Below are 17,365 nucleotides of genomic sequence, written 5' to 3'. Positions count from 1 at the left end.
TTCCACACTACATCCAAATGAAGCATCATTTAGAGCCATTCGAATCTACATTAACTTGAGAGAAACCTAATGATACATTAGCCATAAAGGGTCAGTCCCTAGCCTCCTCACCTTTTCTCATGTGATTGTTGACTTGTTTTTTGCATAGCCACACTCTCAATGTATGTGATTGCTTGTTTTTTTTATAGCCATACTCTCATGCACATTAGCCCCAAATTTATCCTACAAATTACCATACCAACTGCTTATTTTATCAAAGACAAGATCCGTGCTTACTCCAACTCATGTGTGCAACAAGGTTATAACATTTATATCCTTTTGGCCAATACAAATTCCCAAAACACATATTTGTTCTACTTTGGGATGTATTTTGATATGTGAGGTAAAGAATCTACTAGTACACTTTTTGCAATCAATATGCAATCATTCCTAAGATCCTTTATAGAATGACCATGTGATGTAGACCAAACCTACAATCCTTTTTCTACAAGCAAATCAATAGAAGCAAAGTTATTAGTTATGTTTAGTATATACAACACATCAACCAAGTATTTTGTTTAACTTACCATCTTGCATTTTCAAAGGAACATTCCCAATGTGTGTAATGGGACGAGAATATAAATCCCTATATCCACATAGCATGGAGACTCTAGATTCTACATCTCTTTAAACCATTGATATCATGTGATTAAAGATCCCTAAGTTTACATATCTTTAGACCAGCAATATCATCTCTTTAAACCAATGATATCACGTGATTAGAGACATCTCAGTTTATATATCATATATCATTCATAAATGAACAATTAGCAATCATAGTATTCATGAAAAATCTAATGATAAATAATTGATGAAATTTGTCAATACCATTTTTTTGCTAGTAGATTCGTAATTTTCTTGCTCCCTTTTTTCCATATCTAGTTTTATCATTCTTTTTGAAACAATGATTGAAAATGTGGCCTTTCTTATCACATTGCCAACATTTCTTATTAAAATTTTATTGTCTATTTGAATGTGTAACTTTTCCTCTTTGGTTCATTCTTCCTCACTATCCTCTTGTATTTTATTATGCACGATAACATATAGCCTTGTTTATGATCACCATCTTGGCCTTTGCCACAACCTCTACCTTTGTTAGTGAAGTAAACTTTCAACATGACCTCTTCTATTTTATTGTACATCATAACCTTGACCATGACCACTACCTTGGCCTCAACCACAACCTCTATCTCTACAAGTAGAATAATTTATTTATTTTTTCTTTGAGAAGATAATTTCAAGCCAAGATTCCTCTCCTCAAGTATTAATTAGAGACTTTTCCATTGATGAAAAGTGGCATTTTTTATAGAGGATTCAACTTGCCATAAAACTAGCTTTTTTGCTGCAAAGACTAGTGTTCATGCATAATCATTTATAGATAAATTCCCTCTTTGAAGCTAATTTAGTACTGACTTAGACTATAACTTTCTAGTCTTTGTGTTTACTTAGATAGCCTTTTTAGATTCTTCCATGCAATGATAAGGATCTCAAATTTGTGAAAATAGCCCATCACGCTACTTGTGACACTCATAGATGACCAATGCATACTTTATTTTGTGTCTACTTCCTATCTTTCTTAGCCTTTATCTATTCTACAATAGGATTTTTTGGAGGAAAGTTTAGATAATACGTACGTTACAAAAATTGCAATCTACAAGTAAAATAGTACAGTAAGCTAAGATATCAAGTACATTGTAACCAAGCATGTAGCCTTTCTCACCAACTACTTAACATCAACTATAATCTCCAATATGTATGCAGATGTTCTTTGTGTCTACGACCTAGCAAACACATGAAATTTTATTCAAAATTTATAACCTTTTCACATGTAAATGCCTAATACAAACGAAACCATAATATACCCAAAAAGTATTGTCGATCAACTTGCAGAGTCAAAAGAGAGGCCAAACACAAATGGTCAAATTAATAGCACCTTGCTAATGCACATTTCACACTAGCCCACCAAGTTTCACTACAATTGAAGATTGTAGCCATGCTAGCCGCCTTAGGAGACTTCTATGCCTATATTCCAAGATAAACTAACAAAGATGAAAGAGCTTCTTATGTGGTGCTTACTTTCTTTCTTTTATACTTCATTGCCTTTGCCTTAGAACTTAATCAAGGTTTGTGCAACTGTGGAATGGCTTGAATATTGTGAAAGAAACAAGAGGAAAGATATGTGAAGCAATCACAAGCACATGTCATGCAACAAAGACTTGAGCGTACAGAGAAATAAGGCTCAAATCTTCTTATTTTTTAACATAAATGGAGAGTCTACATCATGATAAAGGATAATATGAAATAATGATTACAAAAATATATCTACATGTGGTCATTAAGTATAAACCCACTAAGTATAGATGAGATGGCAAAATGAATGTGTTTTAACCAAGAATGGATAACATCACCAAGGTATGTACTGGATGCCATCTCATTTGGGGGTTGACATCTCAACACACTACATAGTTCAATCACATCCCCAAGAAGAGCATGTTTTGTCTCTACAAGTACAAATTGAAGACCACCTTGGAGCCATCAACAATGAAAGCCCATAAGTCCTCAATAGGAGCAATTAGCACTCCATGTATCACCGTTCTATCTATCAAGTTTCGTGAACCTCACAATTCAATCCTCCATTTCCATGGGTATGGTTCTCAGCTTTATTTAGCGGTGGTTACTAACACCTTAGAATTAACCAATTGTAAAAGATGAGTTAAAGCCAAGGAATAAGAGTGAAAAATGCCTTGAGCTAGACATATATATGCGGCCATTAAGTATTAACCCACTAAGTATAAATGAGATGGCAAAATGAATGTGCTTTTACCAAGAATGGAATATGTGGGTGTGGTCTAGATGTAGAATCACTAGAATATCCTCCGCATCAATCTTCTAACATGGCAATGAGTAAAGTCATGCCACATCACCAAGGTATGTATTGGATGCCATCTCATTTGGGGGTTGACATCTCAACACACTACATAGTTCAATCACATCCCCAAGAAGAGCATGTTTTGTCTTTACAAGTACAAATGAATGGAGCCATTAACAATGAAAACCCATATGTTCTCGGTAGGAGCAATTAGCACTCCATGTGTCACCTTTCTATCTATCAAGCTCCGTGAACCTTACAATTCAATCCTCTCCATTTCCATGGGTTTGGTTCTAAACTTTATCAACGCTAGTTACTAACACCTTAGAGTTAACCAATTGTAAAAGATGAGTTAAAGCCAAGGAATAAGAGTGAAAAATGCCAACCAAAAATACAAGAAATATATTTTGAAAATGAACCAGACTCACACCTATGCATGTTGTAGATTCACTCATGGTTAGATTAGAAGATAGAAAATTGTTGTAAATATTGTAAGAAAGTTTATTTATTTTTGCATGCAACATGCCCATGACCCAAGTGAATTGTAAAAAAGAGAGCTAGTCAAAAGAGAAAAAGGGATAGAGCATAGTAGGCCATCTCATGGGCTACACATTGATACCATTCGATCCATGATTTGGGCTCCCTAGGCACTTAAGCTATCATTGAGCACAATTTTTTTCCCTAGAATCCTAGACCCTAAGTGATACTAGGGTTAGGGTTTCATATGATAGTGAAGACATATAGGGGAAGATTCTACTATGAGCTAATGACACACTTTGTATGTCATTAGCACATAAGTGTAGCATTATTGGTATTTTACTCTCTTTTAATCATTCATTTGTTGCCCCTCATTTTGTGATTGAGTATCATTGTGCACATTCATTATCTTACATTCTCTATCAATTAATTGCTCAATTGCTTCACACCTAGGCTAATAGCAGTATTGAAGTGACTTACCTCTAACCATCGCTCATGACCATCTACCAAATGCCATAATTGCCATTGAGCTTCTCCTGCTTGGCTAGTTGCTCCATGATCCATTGCCTTTGTGTGGCTCTCTAACCTCCTCTTAATGGCTGCACATCACTATATTGCCATTGTCACAAGCTATATGTGCTATCTGATAGTACAACCTTCAATCATCTTTGCCACGAGTAGCATATTTGTTGCCTTGAACCATCGGCACCCAAAGGCTCCACCCTACAAACAAAAAGGTCCAACTAGGCCCCTCTTTGCCTAATCAACTAAGATCATTCAACCCATTAAGAACCATCATCACCTTATCTTGGGCACATGGCTACATTCTTTGCAACAACCCTCCTAGGTCACCACACAAGTTTCCTACAACAACTTGAAGCTTGTCACACAAGCCCTTGCCATAATCACTCATGTCAAGCATGAAGCAGCTTCTTGTTATCATCCACCATGCAATGCTTACAACCAACATATTCATTTGACGTCTTTTAATTGGTTTCCATGATAGTACAACCCAATGTGGTCACAATCTTTCTAAAATATTTGATTGCCTTCAAGCTAGCTTGTTCCCCATAGGCATGCCACATTGACATGTTATCATGATGTCCTGATTCATAGTACCTTTGTGTTGATAATCTAGACCAATTCTATAATTATTGTTAAATCCTTTCTTTTTCTTAGCCAACTAAGCCTCTTTTCACATACTCTACCCTTTCCAAGCATAAATCAGGTAAAATTTGTGGCTTTTAATAAAATCTCTCAATTCAATTAGAATTTGTAGAGATTCGATATTGGTCATCAATAAATTTGAGGCTTTCATTGAATTATATCCAAACGTTACTCGATACATTGGGACTTTTCAAGAATTTGGCATTCTTCATTGAAATTTGAGGCCAAACTCAACCTCAAGCATAACATTTAGTGTCTTTTGGTGACATATGGCATCCTCATTGTTATAAAAATTCTTCGAATTTCACTCCCATTTCACAAGAAAATTTGGGGATTTTGACAATTTTAGTCAAATTCACTAAATTAAGATTAAATTCGACATTTCTTGTGAGATTGAGTATGGCCTAGATATAATTTTATTAAAAAATTTCATATTTTACTTCATTTTCCTAACAATTTTCACATTCATACCCTTTAGATTAACAAGGGGGGTGAATGCCTTTAAATAGTTTTTAGAATATCTTGCATCTCAATGTATTCATCATCTCATTGCACCATCCCTTATTCGTCACAACAAAATAGAGTAACAAAATGAAGAATAGACCACTAATGGAGATGGAAAGATGTATGATGAAAAGAATTAACCAAATTCTTTTTGGTTCAATGTTATTCTTTGTGATGCTTATGTTTTGAACAAGTATCCCACAAAAGTTTTGTTCACCATCACTCCTTATGAGACATGGGCTAGCTCCAAGATTTTTATCTCTCATAGGATGACATTTGCATCATTAGCATATTCTCATGTGCCTTCTCAAAAGAGATACAAGTTGGATGACAAGGCCGTTTGATGCATATTTATTGGATAGAGAAATGAAAGCAAAGGGTGTCAGCTTTATCAACCTTATATAGTAAGGTTATTGTCAGCTGAGATGTTATCTTTGCTAAAAATGCTTCTCATCTTTTGTTGGACAATCAAAAATAGCACTTTATTGATACTTTAGATATGTTTGATAGCCTACTACCACTCTTCCATAGTTATTCCATGGCCAATTTTTCTAGTTAGCCTTCATTTCCACTACATATAGGCTCATTACAGTGACTAAATCATCCTCATTTAATGCCACAGTAGCAACTTGATGTGTTATCCTATGAGTAGTCCACTACTAATGCTCATTTGGAGAACACTAGGGTTGCAATTCAATAGCATAGAAGAGTCCCTGGTTGGCTATTTGACACTCTTTGGGAGAGTAAGTAGCCTCTTACTTTGGCTACCTACACATGAGCCTCTATTGAAGGAATAAGGTAGTCTCCTTCCATGTGCATTGCTAGCTATAACATATAACAAACCTTTATATCATAGAGATGCTTTTTAGATGACCCAATTATTGGGTGGATGTAATGAAGAGTAAACTTGACTCCATCCACTAGAATGATACTTGGGAGCTATGTGACTTGTTGCCCCCCCTTGACAAACATGCAATAGTATAAAGCCCACCTTTTTGCTAAGGGCTATACTCGACAACATGGAATTGGCTTTGAGGAGACCTTTTTCCCTATCTCTCGCATCACTACCATCAAGAGTATTATTACCTATGCTACACACTTTCATTTGGAGATGCATTGATTGGACATCAAGATGGCATTTCTCCATGGGTATCTCTTTGAAGAGGTATATGTTTCATAGTCTCCAAGATGTGTGGTCAAAGGATGCAAGCACAAATTTTGTCATCTCAAGTAGGATTTTGTATTGTTTAAAGCAAATTCCATAGGCTTAGCATGTTTGCATACATTCCTATCTATTGTATCTTGGCTTCCAAAATAGACCTACATGGACTTGTTTTTAGAAAGCTATTGGTCACGTGCATCAGGAGAAAGCCATGGACGATGAAATTGGCTATGTTGAATGTAAATCAAACATGGAATTCAATGTCATTGCCTAAGGGAAAGAAAGCTATAGGCTCCGAGTGGGTTTACATTGGAAAATATAATACAGATGAAAGTGTGAGTAGGTATAAAGCAAGATTAGTTCCCAAGGTTATGCATCCATTTCGGGATTGATTATGAAGACACATTTTCTCTAGTGGAAAATATGGCAACTATCAAAACTCTCATTGAAGTGGCTATAATAAAATATTTGGTCTTGTATCAAATGGATATAAAGAATGCATTCTTTCACGGTGAGTTGTAAGAAGACATGTATATTGAGCACCCGTAGGGTATGGATGAATGATTCACCCTGATGATATGTGTAAGCTATGCAAAACCTTCTATGACACGCACCAAGAGCATGGCATGAAAAGATAGCATAATATCATGTCTTTATTGGCTTTCGTGTTGAAAATGTAGATAATTTGCTTTATGGGTGTTAGAGTGATAAGGGTATTGTTGTGAGTACCTTGTATGTGGATGATTTGATTGTTAAGGGCAACAATAGGTCAGAGAGGTGGAGCATGTGAAGAGTCTTCTCAAGTAGAAATTTGAAATGAAAGATTTGGGAGAGTTGAAATTTATTGGCATTGAGATGATTAGGACATCTAAGGAATATGGCTCTCCTAAAAACAATACATCTTGGATATGTTGATGAAGTATGGTATGGTTGATTATAAGTCAATCTCAATGCTATTGGATCAAAATGTGAGCTAAGTATTGATGTGAGAGAGATATTGAAGGATCCCAAAATGTACATATGATGTAGGTTATGATGTAGGTGAGATATTGGAGAAACCCACAATGTACATGAAGGTTGATCTTCACTACTACTAGGCTATATTGTAACTTTGGAGTGGGTTTTGAGAGTTAGCTTATGTAGGTATTTTGTAAATGCCATTTGGACAATGTGAGATGTACCTTGTGATACCTTAAGGACACATTAGATTTTTGTATCTTTTGTGAAGGTGATTTGGTGGTATAATTATCTAGTTATGTTAATGCAAATTGGGCAGATAACGTGTTTGACATGAAGTCCATCCCATGGCTATGTATTTTCCTTTGGGAGTAGGGTTGTGACTTGGAGTAGTAAGAAACAACCAAGTATTACATTGTCAAGTATCGAGGCAAAGTACATGGATAGTAGTGCTATGATAGCATGTGAGGTAGCTTGGTTGCTAAAGCCACTTAATTATTTGGAGATACAAGTCGAAAGGAGAGTAGTCATTTATTGTGACAATATGAGTAGCATACCATTGGTGAGAAGAACCCAATGTTTCATGCATATACAAAACACACTGAGGTTTACTACCATTTCAATAGAGAGGGAATCTCGTCAAGTGACACTGAACTCACATATTGAGCACAAAGGAGCAAGTTGTAGATATTTTCATTAAGGCCATAAGAGTAGAAAAGCTTCGATAAATTTGAAGCTTACTTGGAGCACAAGTCACATAGTTAAGCTTGAGAGGAAGGTTTGAGAAGTCAAGCTCAATACGAATTTATACTCGCATACTTGGATGATCGTTTTTGCATTCATATCACTAGCATAGTCGGTACCTACATTGGTATCTGCTTCTAATGATACCACCTACTTGAGTTATGGGATATATATCTAGTGATCTTGTTAGTTAGCATGTTCACATATGGACCGCTTATTTATTATGTATGTTGTACTTTCTCTTATTCTTGCTAGAATGTTATATTAGAGAGGGAGAAGAAAGAAATAAAAAGATAAGGGTTTGTAGCTTCCTATCTTGTGTGCATTCTCTGTATATTGTGTGTCTTGAAAGGGCTCAAGCTCCCTCTCCCTCCCCCTATCATTTCAGCCTCAAAGCTTGGGAAAATTTCACTTGTAATCATGCATTACTCCCATGAAGTTCTTAAATTTACTCTTGAATATTTTCTAAAGTGGTAATGATAGTTTTGATCACTCTATCCATCACAACTAGGTAAGATCGAGTATGCAATCTTGCCAAGTTGTTACGAAGAAGGCAACAATAACTTGGTAAGGATAAGGATTGCCACCTCACAACTTACAATAAATTGACTTGAAGTAAAAGAAGAGTAAAAACTTGTTTTTTAATTGCAAGATAAGGAATTACAACAATATACTTCTTAATACAAGATTAATGTAATGGTATTTATAACAAGGCTAGATCCTTGATACAAGACTATATCTTAATATAAGACTAGATCAAATATAAGACAAGACAAGAAGTGGAGATACATGGCTTGAACTAGAACTAGGGAGAGGACTTGCCTCATAGAAGTCTCACAACTAGCACTAGCAAAACTTAAGGACCTGTAGCTCAAGGTCCCTATTTCTATTAGAGTTTAGGAGGTTAAGAAGAAGCTTCCAGATGATGATATCATTGATGACATATCATTGACATAAGTCATGATGTAAAAATTATTGATATAAACACTAGAACCTTCAAAAGAATCTTATAAAATTTTTCTTGAATCTTCTAGAAATTGTGGACACCTCGTTTGCCTTTTCTATTCTATTGTGTGGCATTGCTAAAAACTTGGTGGACACCTAGTTTGCCTTTTGTACCCACCCATTCTACTTAGAGTTCTCCATCGAGCTATAAGGAAAAGAAAGACTATATGCCCAACAAGGGGTATCTCCACCCCACCTTGCAACTACTCCCTAAAGAATAATATCACCACACAAAAAAAAAACAAAAAAGAAGAAGAAAAAAAGAAAGAAAGTAAAAGAAATAAAAGAGAGCAAAAGCTCCAACTTAGATATGCGCATTGTGGGATCATTGCACCTAGGGGTCCTCAAGTCATGTGTGTATAGTGACCTCAATCAACTCCGCTTCTAATCCCCTAGCCCTTTCTCCACTATACAACCGCAAGGCACATTAAGGGAAAAACACCCCAAGCTTGCTTCAATGACCTGTCAATGTGATGTTAAGAATGAAAAATAGGTATCATGCACTCATACACAACAAACAAGATATGGTGGAAGGGAGCTTCTTGGGCTTTGCTCTATTTTATTATTTTGGTATATTCTCACTCTCCAAATGAAAATGACTAAGTGTGCCTCATATATAAGCACCACTCATACACATTACAACTCATAGTGCGAGTAGTATAGTGCTACCTATCTTGCTTATTAATCATATACATTACTCTACATTATCATGTACAAGTTGACGAATATAGCCTGGTATCGTGCGCGGCGCCATCCATGTCAACACTTCCCCTCAAGCTCAAGTCATGAGGGGATGAGTGCTTGAGATTGCATCACTCAAGTTGTGTAATCCAATAGCTTGTCGGATTCTCTCAATGCAATGACTTAATGAAAATATTAGCAACCTCCTACTTGGTAGACATATGTTGTAGGTCTACATCTCCATTGAGCACCTTTGCACAAATGAAGTGATAATGGATTTCTATGTGTTTCATGAGAGCATAAAACACCAGGTTATTAGCTAATGTGATGGTACTAATGTTATCACAATAAAGAGATACATGGTCCATTATGTCATAGCCAATCTACTCTAGCAAGCTGCATAACCATATGGTCTCACATATTGCAATTACTACCCTCTGTCCTCAACCTCTATAGAAGATAAAGCAATGTTAGATTTCTTCTTTGACATCCAAGGATCTCTAATCATTTGTATTACTTGCCCATTTTTCATCTATGTGGGCATAAAGTGTGGGCAAGATGTTTGACCTATAGTGTAATTCATAACCCATTGTAGACTTCACATAACACATGATCCTACATACTACATCTAAATGTGGTTTCTTGGGTGACTACATAAATTGAGTTACAACTCCATCTACGTAGCTGAGATCAAACCATGTAATGGTGAGGTAAATGAGACTTCCTACCATACCTTTGTACATATTTATAGCCTTTATCTCATCGTACTCCTATGTTGATAACTTCACATTTGGATCAAGTGGTGTGCTTATGGGGTTATATGTTATCATATCATACTTTGCTAGTATGCCTAATGCATAGTCTTTGTAAGATCCATTCTAGTAAGTATTTTGATTGAACATCAACACCCAATGTCTAACGACATTGCCAAATGGCACCACCACCCTCACCATCCCAAGGATTGAATGTGAGATTCAATGTAGTTGATGACGAATGATTTTGTGGCATTAACATGGAGACTAGAGGCATGCCCAAACAATGTCCAAACATCCAATGCCTTAAAAAGATTGTTCTTCTCTACATGAAAGATCATGAAGGTGTCATCTAAATGTTATCGAAAAGAAAGACATAAACTTGCCAACTACCTAGTGCTCACCATATGGGGTAATATGATGAGCACTGGATGTGTTGCCAATACAAAAAATGAAAGGGCTCAATGGACATCCCTGTCAGACTAAGCGTGCAACGGGTCAATAACACCACCATTTAACATAGCCCTAGAAGAATCATCATCATTGATGATATAGATCAATCGAGACTTATGCAGTCCAAAACCCATAGTATACACTAGTTCTACAAGAAAGGACCAATCCAAATAATCAGAAGCTTTCTCCAAATCCAATTGCAATAATACCACCTCTTGGTTAGAGTGCTTGGCATAGCCAATTCCCATCTGCACATTCAACACATTATGCAAAATATTTCTACCCTTAATGAAACCATACTGATTGGGATGCACAACTACAAGGAGATGCCTATGGAGGTAGTTAGCTAGTGCTTTTGAGAAAATTTAATACATCGAGCCCATTAAAGAGATGGGTCTCCAATGTTTCAACATTGATGAAGATGGCACTTTCAAGATCAGTTCAATAACTCCCTCCTTCCATGATGCTAGGGTAACATCACAGCCAAAGGTCTTTCTAGATGAGTAGCATAAATCTTTAAAAATTCATCAGTGAGGCCATCCCAACTAGACATCCATGACCTCATCCTCATGATTGTCCCTTTTCAATGCAACCTGTATGTTAGATGAAACGTGGTCCCAAACCAAAGCATAAAAAGGTAAACGGGCCATAGAAATATGCTTAGAGGGGTGCTAGGATGAGCCAAGAAACTCCAAAAATACTTGTGACACATGCAAACAATGGATTGAAAATTTGTAACCATGTGCCCATCTAGGTGCTGTAGTCTAACCATATTCTAATGGGTAGGGAAAGAATGGAGACCCCGAAAGAATTTAGGAGACTAGTAGGGAGGCATCTTGCAAATTTTCAGTTTTGCCTGCTAATAAGATCTCCATTGAAACTACTCAATAAGATCAACCATTTGTATAACCTGCTAATAAGATCTCAATTGAAACTGTAGACTTTAGACAACACATGATTTTGCATCTAAATGTGGTTTTTTGGGTGACTCCATAAATTGAGTTAAACTCCACTTGTGTAGCAGCTAAGATATGTAATAGTAAGGTAAATGAGACTTCCTACCATACGTATGTACATATTTACATCATCTATCTCATCACCCTCATGAGATGATAACTTTGCATTTGGATCAAGTAGCGTGCTCATGGCTTTACATGTTGTCACATCATACTTTGCTAGCATGTCTAATGCATATTGACTTTGTAAGATCCATGTATCATCTCCTTCTTCACCACCTCAATACCAAGAAAGTATCTGAGCAGTCCAAGATCCTTCATCTCAAATTCTTGCTATAGTCGACCCTTGACCTGAGTAATGAGCTGCTCATTATCACCTATAAGAATGAGATCATCAACATATAGAATGATGAAGAACTTATCACTCCCTCGAGAATTAATGCAAAGAAGAAAGAGTCTGATGGACATGCATGATATCACAAGTGTTACAAATAGCATGTAATGCGACCATGCCATGCTCTTGGTGCTTATTTCAACCCATAGACTGCCTTATGCAATTTGCATACCCTATGCAGATACTTGTGATTCTCATATCCTTGTGGCTACTGCATATAGACTCCTTCAATCAACTCTCCTATCAAGAATTCATTTTTCACATCCATTTGATGCATCTTCCACCTATTGGCAATAGCCAATGCAACCATTGTGTGAATGATAGCCATGTTACCCACTAGGTTGATGAAAATCTCCTCATAATCAATACCATATGATTGAGCATAGCCTTTGGCCGCAAGTCTAGCCTTATACCTTCTTATACTACCATCAGAGTTATGCTTTGTCTTATACCCTTGTCTTATACCCATTTTCATCCCATAAAATTTTTGCCATTGGGCAAGTCAACACCGAACAATGTACCTTGTTGCTCTAAAGTATCCATCTCACCATCCATGGCCTCTATCCATTGAGGGTTTTCCATTGCATCCTCGAAATTCTTAGCCTCTTTTTTTTCCAAGACATTCATCATGTATGCATGATGTATAGATGTAAATTCATCATATGCCAACTTTTGTCCTAGGTATCTCACATGTAAAGAGGAACATGGTAAACTAGCTTCTCCTTCACCTCTTGATAGACCATTTGTTGCTCAAAATCTATTGCCCCAAATGCCACTGATTGACCATTAACATCATCAACATATGACTAAATATTAGGACCCCCTTGACCATGGGATTCTAGACTATTTGGCATTAATTTATGGCTTCTAATCTCATAAGAATGGGTTTGATTTATTATTGCAATATAAGTAGCACTATGTGCATCTCTTAACATTCTAGAGCCACTTACATGTGCTCTTAAGTCACCTTGACCATGGACTAAAGGTCTCTAATGTGGTAATACCAATATATGAAGTACTTGCAGCCCCTAATTGTGCATGTCCTTGCACCTAATTGCCATCCATATCGGTGAATGTATCATGAGTAGTCATGACTGGAATGTACTAGCTACTCAACTCAATCAACGACTACATCATGACTAATATGAAGCTCACAAGTGATTGGATTGTAACACATGTAGCATGTTGCTTCTTCTATATATCTAACAAAAATACCTCTCTCTATCATACGATCTAGCTTCTTCCTCTTCTCATCAGGAATGGGAATATAGCAAATGCATCCAAAAACTTTAAAATGAGACACATTTGGTTTATACCCTATGTACACCTACTTTGGAGTTTTGTTATCTACCGTCACTATAGACATCATGTTCATAATGTAAACTTCATGTTGTACTACTTCTATCCCAAAAGTTTCTAGGCATGTGTTTTCCATTTAGTAATGCTCTAGTAGCCTTAGCAATGCTCCGATACTTTCGTTTTGCCACACTATTTTGATGTAGTCTATAAGCACATGAAACTTTTCTTTGTATGCCATGAGAATTTAAGTATTGTGTAAACTCCTTGGATATGTATTCTCCCTCTCCATCCGAACGGATGGTAATACACCCAAGTCTTTCTAGAAAGTCATCCACAAAGGAGATGCAATATTTCGTCCCACTCATGCTCAGTTGCAATGTTGTCCATACATCACTATGCTCTCTTTCCCTCCTTGGGAAATTGCTTGCTTGGGAAATTGGCAAGCACTACAAATGCATGAAGGGATTGTAACATTGAATACTGATACACATGTAACAACTCCAAGCTTTGGAAGACTAGCCAATCACTAAAAACTCATGTGCCTATCCACTTATGCCACATCCCAATGGCTAGGTTATTCCTGTTCTCTTTGGGCATACTTGCACTTAGCTTGAACATGCAACCATTCTTGCCATTGGCAACCATACACATATTATTCTTCATATACAATACTAGACATCCATGCTTGTCAAATCACACATCTAGATCTCTTTCTCATCTAATAATCGAGTGACACAAGATTCTTTGTGATACTAGGTATATATATAACCTCACTAAGAGTTTGTTTTGCACCACAATCACTTTAAATAGGCACATTTCTAGTATGTGTAATCTCATACTTTGTGTCATCCCTTGTGTAAACATAAGACGTGTGCTACTAGCTTCATAGTATCAAACCACTCAACATGTGAAGTCATGTGGTTGAATGCTTCAAAGTCCACATACCACTCATCTAGTTTACGCATAGCACCAAGAAACATGTTGCATCACCAATAGATTACCACCATGCGATTGATCTTCTAAAGCATAAGTACTTTGGGGAATCTACCCTGAGCGTATATCAACCTGCTTCTTCCTACACTCATATGTATAGTGTCCTACAACATCACAATAGTTGCAAGACCCAAGTTTCCTTCCTTGTGCTTAGCCTCCACCAAGACCTCTATTGCTCCCTTTCCTCTTGCATATCCACCTCTATTCTAATAGTTTTGAAGTATATTTTGTGTTTGATGTTGTCGTCCTTGATAGCCACCATGGCCTTGGCCTTGACCTTAGCCTTTTGCATTACTACCACAGTCTCTACCACAGCCACTTGTAACCAATGGATGCTCATCTCTTGCCACTAGAGGTACCACTTGTGCCTACAATGACACCTTCCTTGATCAATCTAATTTCCTCATTGATCAATAGGGAAACAAGATAATTAAAGGTTGGTATATTCTTTCTTACTAAGATGTTAGTAATGAATTATTGACACTCCTTGCTTAGACCATGTAGGTATGTTGCAACCACATCACCATCATCAATAGTGACTCTAATACTACCAAGATGGTCCATAATGCTTCATAACTTCAAGACATGATCTTGAATGTTACTTTTTTTCCTCTCAACATCGTGTAATTCTTATTTAAGTTGTAGCTTTCGAGCATTTGTGCTTGTCTCAAACAATATGGCTATTGCATCCCATACATCTTTTGCAATAGTTTTGTCCTATATGTGGCCCAATAAGTTATCCTCAATGGTGATGGGCATGTAGTGAATGGCTTGATGGGTCTTTTTCATCCATGCTTTCACCACCGCATCATCTCTTACTAGCCTAGCCTATATCCCATCTACTACATCCCATAAGTCCTTACCAATGAGTATTCCTTAAGCAAAACTTCCATGCAGGATGATTATTCTTCCCAAGCTTCTCACTTGTGATCACACTTACATTCGCATTTTCTGAAGACATGATTCTAGACCAAATTTCAATAGAGTAACCCGAACAAACCAAGTAAAAATACTATATGTATGCTTCTATGTCAAATAGTACATCAATAACACAAGCATCCACTGTAGAATGCTACATACAACGCTTATGGTTGAGCATCACAAGCATCCATTGTAGAATGCTACATACAACGCTTATGGTTGAGCATCAAAAGCATCCATCCTATGCATTCCCAAACAAAAATGTTGTATATTTGCAAGTATATCATAGACAATAAACACCGTGGGTGTACAATAGAATCCAAATGCATAGATTCAATGAGAAAACAATGCTCGGATTGCAAGAACAAGTTGCATAGTATGTATACATATATTATCCATGAATGCCACTATACAAAACCTCTGCAAACAAATCAAGCTCAAGTGTTTAAATCTACAAATATTCCTACTAAAAGTGACTTTCAACATCAACAGGGTTCATGTGCCTAAGAGCTTGTTGCTCTTGCTTTCCCAAACTCTAGACAGTAACTATTTCAATATGATATCATTTTAGAATCATCTTTGTAATCTACAATTTTCTCTATCTAGTACTCGTATTTCAATCACAACTTTTTTGTATACTCATAAGGCTTGAAGTCAACTTTCTAAATCAAAATTTCTTTCCTTGTTTCGATTTTTCTATCAAGAGTTACGATAGAAATATTGCAAGATTATATAGCAGTTTAGCATACCCATGACTATGTCTATTTGTCCCAATCTTGACCACAACTCCACTATGATGCTTTGAAAGCCTTAAAATTGATCGAAGAATCCCAAAAACGAAATCCAAAGGCTTGTCTTGCCTCTTGATCTCCAATGGTGGAGATATGGGTATATGGCATCTTCTGTAGTATCCTTCATTTCTTCACTCCAACTATGTCACATGTCTTGTTTCTCCTCCTTTATGAATGCAAGTATTCTTCTTGGCTATGGTTTGCTACTAGCTCTCCAATGCTTGGGTTCTTTATCTTCACATTTGCTCAATCACGTGGATCATAGATTTTCTACAAGTGAGAAAGCCATACATCAACTCAATCCATAATGGACTACTTTGATATCATGTTAAGGATGAAACACAAGTATCATGTACTCATATGATGGAAGGAAGCTTCTTGGGCTCTGCATTCTTATATAATTTTGGTTTGTTTTCACTCTCTAAATGAAAATAAGTATGCCTCATATACAAACACCACACATACACACTACAACTCGGCGTGTGAGTAGCATAGTGCTACATGTCTCACCTATTTATCATATACATTACTCCATCTTATCATGTACAAGCTAGCAAATATAGCCTAACATCATGTGCACCATATATGTCAACATCTGAGACTTGTACCACACAATAAAACTTTGCATTAACTGGGTTCTCTAGTATGGGACAAGGCCTTGAGCTTGCTTGAAGCTTGACCCATCTCACATGTACACTATTAGAATTATGATTGCTACATAAGAGGTTAAATACACTACAAGAAGATCACTTTGACTGCAAGTTCATTGAAGATCAAAGAATGTCCAATGACATTAATAACTGTCTTTCCTTTGCAACAAACCTACATTCATGGGACCATCATCCACCCCCTAGAGTACCATCACTAGAGCTATAATGACAACCTTACCGTACTATAAAAAACGATTCACTCCTTTAAAAGAACCATCTCTCCATGACCATTCATCGCTTAAGGTTCTACACTATTGTGTACCATAGGATTAGCACACAACTAGGAGGAGATAATGTTATTCCCATTTCATAGCAAAGTGGAAAAACAAAAAAAAACATAATTTTGCAATATATTTTGCCAATATAAGTGTTGTAATTTCATCCAAAGAAATACTTGTAATCATTTCTTCAAAGATATCATATTCAATGCAAAACCAAGTCATATAGATTATAATGATTTTACTTCAAAGTAGAGCTCAAATTAAGTCTTT

The sequence above is a fragment of the Lygodium microphyllum genome, chromosome 28 (genome assembly GCF_053477565.2).
Source record: "Lygodium microphyllum isolate KBCC chromosome 28, Lygodium_microphyllum_v1.1.10, whole genome shotgun sequence".
Lineage (NCBI taxonomy): Eukaryota > Viridiplantae > Streptophyta > Polypodiopsida > Schizaeales > Lygodiaceae > Lygodium > Lygodium microphyllum.
The sequence above is the reverse complement of the archived record's forward strand: the minus strand, read 5'-3'. Positions refer to the sequence as shown.